This window comes from Salmo trutta, chromosome 6, assembly GCF_901001165.1.
Source record: "Salmo trutta chromosome 6, fSalTru1.1, whole genome shotgun sequence".
NCBI lineage: Eukaryota > Metazoa > Chordata > Actinopteri > Salmoniformes > Salmonidae > Salmo > Salmo trutta.
Window position 1 is genome coordinate 28,818,552 of NC_042962.1, and position 14,027 is coordinate 28,832,578.

A 14,027-nucleotide genomic window follows, 5' to 3' on the forward strand; every position below is an offset into this window, starting at 1 on the left:
CACTCTGAAGATTGCAATACCATGCTGTTCTTTCCTTGTATTTCTGCCTGATTGGAACCTGCTTTCTTAACACACATTTTCTGAATCCTGTTCAGATGCACACGAGTGGCTTCAAGGCACCCCGTGGTACAATACCTGTGTCCCTCCTGATAAAAAAATAATCCTGGTGATGACAGAGAGAGCAAGGGGAGAATACAGTACAAGGCCATCAATCATCCTACCCCTGGCTCTGGACTTCCTCTAGCTGATTGCTCTGTCTCTGACGTACAGTAGGAGAAAAGAACAGCGGTATTTGGTCTATTGTACTGCATTTGCCTTGGGGAGGACCATATAGGTAGGTAGATAGTACAGTCGTAGGCTGCATCCCAAATGGCACCCTATTCCCTATATAGTGCACTCATTTTGACCAGGACCCAAAATACAATTACTGTATAGACTAGAGGAGGGAAAATGTATCATTACCCACAAACCACAGGGGGAAGCAATTATTCAGTCCTGCTTTTTGTAGCCATGTCAAGGACAGTGGGTGGAGGGCATCAATTACGCCTGTGTGTGTGTTTGAGTGTGTCAGTGCGCATCTGCTCGCCGCGGTGACTCAGAGATTTAGGCTCGGTGGAAGCCACCGTTCACACTGCCCACAAGACCGTTTCCATTGATGATGCATTCCTGAATCCAGCAGCACAGTGGGTGGGATGTGCGAGTTACACACAGTTTGCGTCCCAAATGTGTCAAAAGTAGTGCACTATGTAGGGAATAGGGAATATTTCAAATCAAAGTTTATTTGTCACGTGCGCCGAATACAACCTTACAGTGAAATGCTTACTTACAGGCTCTAACCAATAGTGCGAAAAAAAGGTATATATATATATATATATATATGTGTGTGTGTGTGTGTGTGTGTGTGGGTAAGTAAAGAAATAAAACAACAGTAAAAAGACATTTGAAAATAAGAGTAGCAAGGCTATATACAGACACCGGTTAGTCAGGCTGATTGAGGTAGTATGTACATGTAGATATAGTTAAAGTGACTATGCATATATGATGAACAGAGAGTAGCAGTAGTGTAAAAAGAGGGGTTGGTGGGAGGCGGGACACAATGCAGATAGCCCGGTTAGCCAATGTGCGGGAGCACTGGTTGGTCGGGCCAATTGAAGTAGTATGTACATGAATGTATAGTTAAAGTGACTATGCATATATGATAAACAGAGGGGTAGCAGCAGCGTAAAAGAGGGGTTGGGGGGGGGGGGCACACAATGCAAATAGTCCGGGTAACCATTTGGTTACCTGTTCAGGACTCTTACGGCTTGGGGGGTAACAACTGTTGAGAAGCCTTTTTGTCCTAGACTTGGCACTCTGGTACCGCTTGCCATGCGATAGTAGAGAGAACAGTCTATGACTGGGGTGGCTAGTATCTTTGACCATTTTTAGGGCCTTCCTCTGACACCACCTGGTGTAGAGGTCCTGGATGGCAGGCAGCTTTGCCCCAGTGATGTACTGGGCCGTACGCACTACCCTCTGAAGTGCCTTGCGGTCGGAGGCCGAGCAATTGCCGTACCAGGCAGTGATGCAACCGGTCAGGATGCTCTCGATGTTGCAGCGGGACCCATCTACAGATACCAAACTGTGCTGATCTGCTACGGTGCTTGGGGATTGTGACCACAACGTTTCAATGTCTTATAAAATGGGTATGGCCTATCGCAATCCAACTAGACATGTGAACTCCCAGACAATAGCTAAATCTACTTCAAAGAGCTAAGAGAAAAGGTCGCTTTTTTTCCAGTGAGTCATTACATGCACTAGTGAATGAAAACAATAACATACCAACTCACAACAGGTGTCATGTGACTTATGTCTACTAAAGACAGGGAATCAGACAGCCCCATACAGAAAGCCTACGCTCAGAGTGACGTTTTCCCCAAGTACAGATCTAGGATCAGCTCCCCCACCCCCAGCACCCATTCCTAACCTTAACCATTCTTGGGGGTAATGCAAAACGAACCACAGATCAACGTCTACGGGAAATTTCAACCTACTCCCCTACGTACTGTTAGGTTCTTATTCTTCAGAGTAAATAACTCACAGACACTAGAGAAGCTTTAACCTGTCTGGGCTAGGTGGCAGTATTTTCACGGCCGGATAAAAAACGTACCCGATTTAAACTGGTTACTACTCTTGCCCAGAAACGAGAATATGCATATTATTAGTAGATTTGGATAGAAAACACTCTGAAGTTTCTAAAACTGTTTGAATTGTGTCTGTGAGTATAACATAACTCATATGGCAGGCAAGAGGTATTTGGACATAACTATGGATTATTTGAAACAAAAACAACATTTCTTGTGGAAGTAGCAGTCCTGGGAGTGCATTCTGACGAAGATCAGCAAAGGTAATACAATTTTTCTAATACTAATTTTGAGTTTAGTGTGCGCCAAAGTTGGCGGGTGTCAAAATAGCTAGCCGTGATGGCTGAGCAATGTTCTCAGAATATTACAAAATGTGCTTTCGTCGAAAAGCTATTTAAAAATCTGACATAGTAATTGCATAAAGGAGTTCTGTATCTATAATTCTTAAAATAATTGTTATGTATTTTGTCAACGTTTATGAGTAATTTAGTAAATTCACCGGAAGTTTTCGGTGGGGATACATTTTCTGAACATCACGCGCCAATGTAAAAAGCTGTTTTTTGATACAAATATGAACTTGATTGAACAAAACATGCATGTATTGTATAACCAAGGTTCTGTACAGCTGAAAACAGACAACTCAACATTTGTCCCACTCAGATATATATCCCACTTAAGACACTCCTCCTTCTTACAGTTTATGGCTCAACAGGAAAGAAGGTAACCAGATACTAACCCTGATTACTCCCTTAAGGGGAACTGACCTCACCCCTCACCTCAACCCCTCCTTCACCAATATCCATCTGTCTTCCCTATATCAACACATCGCTCTGCTTTCCTCCATCAACACATTCCAAAGCATTCTTCAGAGAACCATTAACTTTCTCCTTTGATTCTATGCTTCTTCTCTATCATTTATTTAATATCTCAATGTTCAAAATGTCGAACCCAACAGTACCAACATTATAGGAGCATATCAAATTGAGTGTCAAATGAAAGCTAATTCTATATTTTGGGGAAATGGAGGCATAGATAGAAAATGGTTAAAATGTATCTTAAAAATCAGTTAAGTAATGCTTTGATTTCTGGTCAAACATATGGAAAAGGGGTCTTAGAAAATGTCTACCAGAAAAAGTCTTAAGTGTATTAGAAATAAATCAAAATACAATCATGTTGAAGTGAAGACCCCTGCCAACTAATATCAACAGATATTTAGTTTTGGATAAATTATTTGCCTTCTATAACAAACATTGCCTGGTAATTCCATTACCAAAAAATGTTTATCTAAGAAATTTTCACATTTCTCTGCCGCATGAGCAGGGAGGATAATGAAAGTTACACAAGTAACAATTAAGAAGGTAGACCAGCTTGGACGCTATACCGTATACCAGAGTATTTGGAAACATTAGGAGATGAAGAACGCAATGTTCTTTATCTCACCTGTCACATTATTATGAAGCTTATGGTAGTTGTTAAGTTGTTGAACACATTACAGATTCTTACATTTTCATTAATTTGTAAATATTTTGAAATAATAAGTACACTTTGACATTATGGGGTATTGTGAGTAGGCCAGTGACAAAAATAATACTTACGTAAATTTGATATTTCTATATTTAATTTTCAATAAATTAGCAAACATGGTTTTAGACATATTTTCACTTTGTTATTATGCATTGTTCTGTGTAGATGAGTGAGAAAAACAAAACAATTTAATACATTTTTAATTCAGGCTGTAACACAACGAAATCTAGGGAAAAAAATCAAGGAGTATGAATACTTTCTGAAGCCACTGTCTACGCTCCGAATTAAGATTCAAAGATGCCTGCAGAAAGAATGTATATGTTTCACAAGTTTGGACATCACAGTACAGCACAGTAGAGAACAGCACAGTAGAGTTCAATACAATTCAATCATTTTAAATTCAGGATGTAACACAACAAAATGTTTTTAAAAAGTCAAGGGGTGTGAATACTTTCTGAAAGCACTGTATTTAACAAAACTGAGGGACATTTGACTGTAATTCTGTTAACAATCTTTGCATCTACACAGTTCTTCCATTATTTGTTTTTGTGAAATGACCTGCGTAAAAATAAAAGTAGTCCTTGGGCATAGAGTTCTATGTTTTTTTTTTTTTTTTACTTTGACATAAAATGGTTTTGGTTTGACATAAAGAACCAGTTAAAAATTCGGCCACATCTACTCATTCATGTTTTTTGTTGTTGTGTTGTTTAACAATTTTCTCCATTGTAGAATACTTGTGAAGCCATCAAAACGATGAAATCATGTCGTAAACAAAACAAGTGTTAAACAAATAAAAATATATTTCAGATTTTATATTCTTCAAAGTAGCCACCAATTGCCTTGATGACAGCTTTTCACACTCTTGGCAATCTCAACCAGCTTCACCTGGAATGCTTTTCCAACAGTCTTGAAGGAGTTCCCACATATGCTGAGCACTTGTTGGCTGCTTTTCCTTCACTCTGCGCTCCAACTCATCCCAAACCATCTCAAAAGGTTGGGTGATTGTGGAGGCCAGGTCAACTGATGCAGCACTCCATCACTCTCCTTCTTGGTCAAATAGCCCTTACACAGCCTGGAAGTGTGTTTTGGGTCATTGCCCTGTTGAAAAACAGATGGTAGTCCAACTAAGCGCAAACCAGATGGGATGGCGTATCGCTGCAGAATGCTGTGGTAGCCATGCTGGTTAAGTGTGCCTTGAATTCTAAATAAATCAGACAGATTCAACAGCAAAGCATCACACCTTCTCCTCCTCCATGCTTCACGGTGGAAACCACACATGCGGAGATCATCTGTTCACCTGCTCCGCGTCTCACAAAGACACAGCGCTTGGAATCAAAAATCTCAAATTTGGAGTTATCATACCAAAGGACAGATTTCCACCGGTTAAAATGTCCATTGCTTTTGTTTCTTGGCCCAAGCAAGTCTCTTCTTATTATTGGTGTCCTTTAGTAGTGGTTTCCTTGCAGCAATTCGACCATGAAGGCCTGATTCATGCAGTCAGCTCCGAACAGTTGATGTTGAGATGTCTGTTACTTGAACTCTGTGAAGCATTTATTTGGGCTGCGATTTCTGAGGCTGGTAACTCTAATGAACTTATCCTCTGCAGCAGAGGTATCTCTGGGTCTTCCTCTCCTGTGGCGGTCCTCATGAGAGCCAGTTTCATCATAGCGCTTGATAGTTTCTGCGACTGCACTTGAAGAAACTTTAAAAGTTATTGAGATTTGATGTATTGACTGACCTTCATGTCTTAAAGTAATGATGGACTGTTGTTTCTCTTTGCTTATTTGAGCCATTCTTGCAATAATATGGACTTGGTATTTTACCAAATAGGGCTATATTCTGTATACCACCCCTACCTTTTCACAACACTACTGATTGGCTCAAACACATTAAGAAATTAAGAAATTCCAAAAATTAACAAGACACCTGTTAATTGAAATGGATTCCAGGTGACTACCTCATGAAGTTGGTTAAGAGAATGTCAAGAGTATGCAAAGCTGTCATCAAGGCAAAGGGTGGCTAATTTTGAAGAAAATCAAATATATTTTGATTTAACACTTTTTTGGTTACTACATTATTCCATGTGTTATTTCATTGGTTCTATGTCTTCACCATTATTCTATAATGTAGAAAAAAAGAAAAACCCTGGAATGATTCCTTTACTGTGGAATTGCCCTAGTTTTACATCACCAATACATGGATAGCCTAACCCGAACTAATGAGTCATCAACACAGACACCATCAATCCCACAATGCAACTCCTGATTGGGGGTTCACGTTTTTTTTCCCTTGACATGGTGAAAAAAAGTCACGCATAGATTGCTAACTTTTTTCTAATTGGCACACAGAAACTAGAGTCCATGAGAGCTTGGTCCAATAGAATTGCACCGATTGGTCTACAGGGGGCACTGTTATAAGCATTCTCACTTAAAGCATTCTCACATATCCACCGCCCCGTTTGACAGAGACTTGAAACTTTGTATGTACAGTGAGGGGAAAAAAGTATTTGATCCCCTGCTGATTTTGTATGTTTGCCCACTGACAAAGAAATGATCAGTCTATAATTTTAATGGTAGGTTTATTTGAACAGTGAGAGACAGAATAACAACAACAAAAATCCTGAAAAACGCATGTCAAAAATGTTAGAAATTGATTTGCATTATAATGAGGGAAATAAGTATTTCTCCCCCTCTCGATCAGAAAGATTTCTGGCTCCCAGGTGTCTTTTATACAGATAGCGAGCTGAGATTAGGAGCACACTCTTAAAGGGAGTGCTCCTAATCTCAGTTTGTTACCTGTATAAAAGACACCTGTCCACAGAAGCAATCAATCAATCAGATTCCAAACTCTCCACCATGGCCAAGACCAAAGAGCTCTCCAAGGATGTCAAGGACAAGATTGTAGACCTGCACAAGGCTGGAACGGGCTACAAGACCATCGCCAAGCAGCTTGGTGAGAAGGTGACAACAGTTGGTGCGATTATTCGCAAATGGAAGAAACACAAAAGAACTGTCAATCTCCCTCGGCCTGGGGCTCCATGCAAGATCTCACCTCGTGGAGTTGCAATGATCATGAGAACGGTGAGGAATCAGCCCAGAACTACACGGGAGGATCTTGTCAATGATCTCAAGGCAGCTGGTACCATAGTCACCAAGAAAACAGTTGGTAACACACTACGCCGTGAAGGACTGAAATCCTGCAGCGCCCGCAAGGTCCCCCTGCTCAAGAAAGCACATATACATGCCCGTCTGAAGTTTGCCAATGAACATCTGAATGATTCAGAGGACAACTGGGTGAAAGTGTTGTGGTCAGATGAGACCAAAATGGAGCTCTTTGGCATCAACTCAACTCGCCGTGTTTGGAGGAGGAGGAATGCTGCCCATGACCCCAAGAACACCATCCCCGCCGATCAAACATGGAGGTGGAAACATTATGCTTTGGGGGTGTTTTTCTGCTAAGGGGACAGGACAACTTCACCGCATCAAAGGGACGATGGACGGGGCCATGTACCGTCAAATCTTGGGTGAGAACCTCTTTCCCTCAGCCAGGGCATTGAAAATGGGTCAGCCTCGAAACCTTAATGACTTGGAGAAGATCTGCAAAGAGGAGTGGGACAAAATCCCTCCTGAGATGTGTGCAAACCTGGTGGCCAACTACAAGAAACGTCTGACCTCTGTGATTGCCAACAAGGGTTTTGCCACCAAGTACTAAGTCATGTTTTGCAGAGGGGTCAAATACTTATTTCCCTCATTAAAATGCTAATCATTGTATAAAATTTTTGACATGCGTTTTTCTGGATTTTTTGTGTTGTTATTCTGTCTCTCACTGTTCAAATAAACCTACCATTAAAATTATAGACTGATCATTTCTTTGTCAGTGGGCAAACGTACAAAATCAGCAGGGGATGAAATACTTTTTTCCCCTCACTGTACATGTCTTTACTCATGTTGAACAAATGTACCTTCTTTTTTGAAAACCTTTCCCAATAACAACACATTCAGTATGTAGGCTCTTGGTATATCTCTTAATTTAGTTTGAGAAAAGATAAGGGATTGTTTAGAGATGGCTGAGAAATGTTTGTCAGGAAATCTGATTTTATGTTTCCATTTAAACCCTTTGAAAAACCACTTCACAATGGCCCATCAACTTGAAATGGTTTAGGGTATCAAAGACATTACCACGATGAACCACGTTAACTTTGGCATTGATATCTTAAAAAAGAAGGCAACTATTAACGATTCACTTTTTGAACTATGTAACGCTAATGCTTAAAATAATCATAACAAATCTGACTAAAAGTTAGATTCCCTCTAAATTTGGTTTTTGGACTCATCACAATAATAATCATAGATGTATTTTATATAGCGCTTGTCATTACAAAGAGAATCTCAAAGATGCTGTAAAAACAACAAAAAATGAATGCAGAGATTTGGCAGGTCTTGGGTGATGATATTCCATAGCTTCAGATGATAAGGTGTTGTTCAGCCAGTCAGACAAATCAAAATCTGATTTTACATGTCCATTTAAACCACTGTAAATCCACTGCACAGTGGCCTATCAACTTGAAACTTGTCATCGCTATCATGAACATCACTAAGATTAACCACATTGAATTTGGTATTGATATAAAAAAAGGAAACCATTCACAACTCATTATTTGCATATGTAATGCTAATGCTCAAAATCATCTGCAATCCTCATCTCCTCATGAACCATGAGCCAGATTCACTCTAGATTTTGTATTTAGACTCATGATTGCACAAAAGGAAGACAGTTCCTACATGATAGGCTTGCTTTGTTATCCAACTGATCTCGTGTCCTTTCGGTCATCCTGTGAACCCCGTTCATTGCTGCTTACAGCTATATTTATCTAGTGTTTCAATTGATGCTTTCTCTTTAAGTAAACAACCAATGCTAGTTGTTGTTCAGCCTTGACTTCAGTGGCCTTTATGTGTGTGACTAAATGAGAGACAATAATAACAACATGTGTATTGACAGCATATGTATTGAATAGATACAGTATGTAACAGCAACATACAGGCCAGGATTGTGGATACCGGATGGAACTGGGTCAGACTGAAGAACATCTCAGCTGAGGATGTCCAAGGTTAGGAGAGTATGCTATTCTTCAGAGACAGAAACCCACACACTCAAATTGAAATTCACACATACATCGACACGGGTACATCCATCCACCCACACACGATATTATGCACAGACCTACTAACACATTGTGACATGAAACCACACACTGACAACCTTATTGTATGTTGGCTAGGTTGTCTGTTACATACAGTAATGGTGTCAACGCAACCCAGCTAGGGCTCCACAGCAGATGAATGCATAACAAGCAGGCCTGTGAGCTCAAAGGGCAGGGGCAGCCAAGCACTAAATTAACTGCTTGTTTTAGCCTCTCGGAGGCTAGCTTAAGGATCAGTGCTTACCCTCAACCAGAAGGGAGAGAACAGCTCTCACTATCTGCATCCGTAATGACAGTCTTACTGAAAATAGTGCACTACTTTAGACAAGGGCCCAAAGGGCTCTGCTCAAAATAAGTGCAATATGGAGGGTATATGGTGCCATTTGTTACGCATCCACTGAGTGAGAAGGAAATTTGAATTCTAAGATGTATGTTATGAATAAAATGAAAGGATTTAGCCACTTGAAGTTTATCCATTGGCCTATGATGTGTGACGAATAGCAAGGCTCTCTGCTATCAGGGTTAATGCTGGAGATAGCGTGTGTGAAAACAACCGAATACATTGACGGCACCCTATTCCCTATATAGTGCACTACTTTTCACCAGAGCCAAGCACTATGGGAATTAGGGTGCCATTTCGGACCTACTCTGGGCCCTGTACGTGGGAACGCAGGTTTCAGGTTGGGAAGAACACCTGATCATTTGTCACTGTCTTACATCCTATCACACCCTGCACATTCCGCCCAATTACCACCCTCTATAGTATGCGGCAAGGTGAGAATAAGCTGCATTGTATTTGCAACCTGCTCGCAGCGCAGTATCCAACGGTTTCTGTGAATAAACTACTGTGTAACTGTGCTGATGACATCACTTGACACAAAAACACCTTTCACCAAATACATGTGAATTAAAAAGGAGACAGGATCCTAGAATGTTAACATCAACATAACACACCATACAGGTGTATAATAGGCTATCAATGTTTATTATAGGCTATCAGATGTACACAATGTGGCATATTGATGTTAATTATTGTGAGTAGCCAGTTGTTAACCTAGAGTAGGATATTGTTGAATTTAAAGACAATATCTCGCCAATCAAAGATAGACAGTTGCAGTAGTATAATAAGGCCTGTTTTTTTTACGTGTCCATAAGATAATAACGCTTAGCATTTTGCAGTCTGTATTGTCATACATTGTCACACATCACCTTGCTGACCAACAGGTGAGAACAATGGCATCGCTAAGTCTAGGCATCACAGATACCACTGTCCGCAGCCAACTCTCAGTATGCATGCTTTCTTTGCCTATATTAAGGCTCCAAATACAAAGTATACATAATGGGATATAATATTACATTAGTAATATAACTCCCACCAGTCCCCCAGTCCAGACACGCCCCCTGAAGGTATGACTGCAAGCCGTCACTTTTTGGCAGCCTGACACACGTCACATTCTTCCATTGATCTAAATCCCCCCCAATCCGCTCTCGTGACTCACTCTCACGCGTATTCATTCATTGCCATGGTTTTGACCTAGGCTACTCCTCCTTGCACCGTCAGAGGCATCCAAACACTTGTTAACAATTACCTATATTAGCCTGCATATTACCGCTGCATCATGCATCCTGAAAATGGACCATGTCGTGCCTGATATGTCGCATTTATACCGATTGCCAGGTCTCTTTATGCATGTTGCATGAATGAGATTATATTTATATGGCTATAACTACATTGACATTTAAATCTGGGTGTAATCTACGCAATCTTGTATTATCAACTCGAACCTCGTGAATTCAATTGCTGCAGTGCAGCGATCCATCCCATTGAAACACATTATCAATGTCATGCATCAGCATCAGTGATCAACATGCATAACAGGTGGCGTTGATAAACGAATGTGGTGAGGGGATTTCGGTCCCCGCTATGTGGTGTCACCTTTATCAGAAAACAGGCTAATGAATTAAAAAAGCATGTCATATCTGTCCATATGGATAGGCTATAACGAGTTAAACAAACGTATAGATAGGCCTATCATGCAAGGTAGCCTCTGTCTATCTATTTCTCAACAAGGACAAAGTTAATTTCAATCTTGGATCTGGGCATGCTAGATTGGGCAATGCTACTTGCGATCATATCGCAAAGGTAGACTATAATAACTCAAAAGGAGAAGTTGAATTGATAATCGATCACTTACACGAGATCAATGGGCGCCGGATGACCGCCAGCTACGGACTCCAAATAGAGCGCTCTCCCAGACACACAACGTGGGAGGATGCGTTCAGATAAGCGTACAAGGGTAAACTTCCTTCAGATATGTCTCTCAGATACTTTGACTGCCTTGCCTTCAGGTTATTTTCCCTACGCAGCGGTTGCAGCATGAACCGTTGAGGAGTCACGAGGTTTGAATTAAACTGAGAGGGCGCAGACCCGCTGAGGTGAGAATGTACATATATTTGTTCTCCCTGTGTTGATAATTCTCCTGCCAACTTCAAAAATATCTGGGTGGCATAAAACTGGAAAGATAGCAAGGCGCACCTCGTTCTCCGTGTCTCTGTCATGCAACGCAGTGAGATCCAGCTGCTGATTCCATCCTCTTGTCAGCACCTGGGCATGCTGTGAGATAGCCAATCAGAGAGCCTCAAGCCGACACCGGTACTCGAGGAGGCAGCGCGAGCCCTGCTACCGCAGAATTAACTCGCGCGGTGCGTTCATTCATAACGCCACTGGCACTCTGTTGAGATGTGCGTGAAGAGACAAAGGCATGGTAAACTAATTAGACATGCAGTATCTCTCTTGTCTCTCTTGGTGCCCGCTGGTTCAAAGAACTCAATTAACGCGAAATGAATATACAATTCTGCCGTGTAGGCTTGATGGTGAGCTGATACCATTCATTGGACTTTGCTTTAGTTATCAAGGAGGGGCAGTGCATATTCCCCATTCAAATGCAAATTAAGCCTGTTCTTTACAGACCCTCTTTCTTTCCAGTTTGCCATTCTGCCATGCATGCAACCCTGAACAAACTGATGAGTAGGCTATAGAAAATGAGAAACTTTCATATTATGCAAATGTGGGTAGAAGTCATTTAGAAGTTCAACAACTCAGTCTGTTCAAGCCAACCCCCAATGACAAATAACTGCGTCTTTACCAACCAAAACCTCTTAAATCTGGATAAACATGTATTATTCTACTATATAGCCTCATCAAGTGGGGAGCAGAGTTAGTGTGTCAACATAGATTTTCCCTCTGCTCTGAAAACATCACCATCTCAGCATAAACAATCGTTGTTCCTGCTGAATCAGGGCTTGGCACATAAACCCTCAGCAATGGATTGCGAAACGGGGGTGAGCAGTGGCTGGGGTGGTGTGCAGAGATCTGGACAGAAGCCACAAAGGAGCCTAAAGGAGAAGGTGGAGGCTTTGTCTCTTTATCAACGCTTGATCTGCTAGGAAAGTGCTGAGGAGATAAATGTGGTGGAGAAAAAGAAGAAGACAGCAAAGCACTTCTGATTTCAGCAAAGAGAACAGCATGAATAAGATCCATCCCGTTTCCTCCACTCTCTGACACTCACAACAGACAGACAGCTACGGTGCCTTACACAGATTAGATGTCCCTGTGGGGACCTCTGGGGATTTTTCTTCACTCTCTGTGTTCAAACTAGTATTACCAGACTTTCAACACAAATGAAGAGTACTACACACAATCAAGTAAGTTAACGCTGACAAAAATACTGTGCTTTGGATGGAAGCCTATCCTGGACCTCCAAATGAAGGAAGTGGAGTGACAGAACTTGTCACGGCTTCGGCCGAAGTCGGCTCCTCTCCTTGTTCGGGCGGTGTTCGGCGGTCGACGTCACCTGCTTTCTAGCCATCGCCGCTCCATTTTTCATTGTTCCATTTGTTTTGTCTTGTTCCCTGCACACCTGGTTTACATTCCCAATCACACTGCATATATTTATTCCTCTGTTCCCCCACATGTCTTTGTGTGAAATTGTTTCGTGTTACGTGTTTGAGGTTACGCGCCAGGCTGGTGTTTATGATCCGTGTTATTGCACGTAGTATGTTTATTTGATATCATTAGCTTTTGTGACTGTGTTTTGCGCTCTGCACTTTTGCTATTGTGGCTGGAGGTTTTGACGCAGTTGCGTCCGTCTGCTGTTTTCTCCTGCCTCAATAAAGTGTGCGCCTGTTCACAACTCTCTGCTCTCTGCACCTGACTTCGCTACCAGTACGCACCCAACACCCTGACAGAACTTTCTATTTCATCCCAGATATACTGTAGGTTCCTATCTACACCTGTCTGCTTATGTTCCCTCTGAGGCAAGACTAAACAGTTAAAACCCCAAACCAAGGGTGCAGATTACATCATCTTATTTTTGAATAAATAAATAAAATGTAAATACAATATCATGATTTGCACACGCATTTAAAAGTTATAACTGTCTAAAAATATACAATTCATATTTTGCATTGGATCTCTTCTTTATATACAATTTAACAGAAGAACTCACAATTATTCACTAGCATTGTAGAAGTCCTTCATGTAGACCTGAACCCCTATGAATCATCAGCACTAGTCATTGTGGACATTTTTAAAGGATCCATAATTAATGCGTTCCAAAAATCACTTGTCTGGGACAGAGCGTCTTTATTACAGCCACTTTATTACATTCTCAGAAATACTTCATATTAGCTTACAATGAGTGTATGAAACATATTGCAGCTAATGAAGCAAACTGGAAGAGATAGGAAAGTTCATTAACTTCTGTTGAATACCAGCTACTTTATTTCCTTTGAGGACCAACTACAGTAGTTATCATGGCATTAGCATTTGAATAATGAACACTAGATTGTCACCATCAACCTTCTGTCATTACAATGGTTGTTAGGCCTAGATATACAAATCCAAATGTATTAATTGACATGGAGAATCTTTTACAGTGTACGGATACATATCTACTCATTACATTACTAACTACAACAGACTAAAATCCTGTTCAGGGGGTGTACTGGTACATCAAGGTGCCTCATCCTAGAGCAGGGATTGTCAACTGGCGGCCCGCGGGCCAAATACGTCCCACGGCTGAATTTATTTTGCCCCCCAAAGTTGAGATGCAAAATTATTTTAATTTAGGAAATCTATTTCCAAGTATTTCCACTCATAAGTAGAGCAACTAGCTCTC

At 41.1% G+C, this 14,027-nt stretch overlaps 1 protein-coding gene across 1 annotated transcript in view; it reads right to left on the minus strand.

The window, feature by feature from the left end:
- myripb (myosin VIIA and Rab interacting protein b) overlaps positions 1-11,420 on the minus strand; it is a 184,450-nt gene extending 173,030 nt beyond the window's left edge. The window contains exon 1 of the mRNA XM_029756087.1: positions 11,043-11,420. The gene's annotated coding sequence lies outside the window, so the exon portion shown is untranslated. The remainder of the gene's footprint in view (positions 1-11,042) is intronic.
- Between the last annotated feature and the right edge of the window lie 2,607 nt (positions 11,421-14,027).